Here is a 1,500-nt window from a genome sequence, read left to right as displayed (position 1 = left end):
GCAGAGGTTTTAACCCACTGAGCCACCCAGGTGCCCCTCAGCAATGTTTTATAGTAAAAGTCTTTTGTATCCTTGGTTAATTTCAAAGTATTTAATCCTTTGTTTGTTTTACAGGTTTCATTTTAAAATAGGTTTGAATTCACAACAGATCTTACACACAATGATTTCAATAAATCAGGCATTCCAGAAAACAATGTAGAGGTATGACAGTTATGTAATGACTTCTTAATAGTATAATAGTATAATAAGGGATAAAGACCTTTTTCAAATAGGGAAAGAAATGAATATTTCTATAGTATTAACCCCTAAAATCTATTCTCCTTTATAGACAATAATATTATTGTCAGTCTCGTATACTTTTACTTTATAAAAAACTTCCAGAGGAAGAAATTCTGGAGATTTTCCCAGATATGCACAGCTACATTTTTCTGCAGTGCTTACAACATCTGCAAAGTATGACACATCTGGATTCAGATTCTTATGATCAAGAGGCTTCTTAATTGCCTCCATATACTCTTTGAGGTCAGTCAAAATCATAACCATGCCTGTAACAGGATCATTTGCTCCACATACTATCACCACAACTTTATAATTGTGCTCATGGTCATTGGGATTGTTCCATTTCTCAAACAATTTTAAGTTTTCTTGGTTACTCAGAGATTTGCTGTCAAACTGGTGGGTCATGCTAAAGGAGATGATGGAAACCTTGTAGCAACCAACCATACCTCCTGCTCTTGTCACCTCACTGCTAGTATTTTATTTATTTATTTAAAGATTTTATTGACTTATTTGAGAGAGAGAAATCATAAGCAACAGGAGGGACAGAGGGAGAAGCAGACTCCTTGCTGAGCAGGGAGCCCCACATGAGCCTCAATCTCAGGACCCTGGGATCATGACCTGGATTGAAGGCAGATGCTAAACTGACTGAGCCATCCAGGAGCCCCTATTCCTTCATTCTTTCTTTTTTTTTTTTAAACCTCAGAAATTATTGTTTTTTAGACATTTAAAAAATTTTTATTTAATCTCTATACTCAGGGTGGGCCTGAAACTCACAAACCTGATATTAAGAGTAACATACTCTACTGATTGAGCCAGCCAGGTGCCCCTGGAAAGGACAAACTTCCAGCTTTTTTTTTTTTTTTTTAAAGTAATCTTAACTTTAGCCCAGTGTGGGGCTCAAAGCCATGACCCTGAGATCAAGATTCACATCCTCTACCAACTGAACCAGTCAGGAACCCCAGTATCTTATTGTTTTTGATGCTATTATAAATGGATTGCTTTCTTAATTTCTTTTCCATATTGTTCATTGTTTATTATATAGAAATGCAACTAGTTTTTGCATGTTGCCTTTATATCCCACTACTCTGCTGAATTTGATTATCCTAGTAATTTTTTCCGTGGGTGGAATCTGTAGTGTTTTCGATATGTAAGATCATATCATCTTGCTTTTACTTCTTCATTTCCAATTTGGGTGCCTTTTATTTCTTTCTTGCCTAATTC

At 35.7% G+C, this 1,500-nt stretch overlaps 1 pseudogene; it reads right to left on the bottom strand.

The window, feature by feature from the left end:
* Nucleotides 1-312: 312 nt before the first annotated feature.
* On the bottom strand, nucleotides 313-723 carry LOC131810963 (6-pyruvoyl tetrahydrobiopterin synthase-like; annotated as a pseudogene).
* Between the last annotated feature and the right edge of the window lie 777 nt (nucleotides 724-1,500).

The sequence above is a fragment of the Mustela lutreola genome, chromosome 11, assembly GCF_030435805.1.
Source record: "Mustela lutreola isolate mMusLut2 chromosome 11, mMusLut2.pri, whole genome shotgun sequence".
NCBI classification, from domain to species: domain Eukaryota; kingdom Metazoa; phylum Chordata; class Mammalia; order Carnivora; family Mustelidae; genus Mustela; species Mustela lutreola.
The sequence above is the reverse complement of the archived record's forward strand: the minus strand, read 5'-3'. Positions and strand labels throughout refer to the sequence as shown.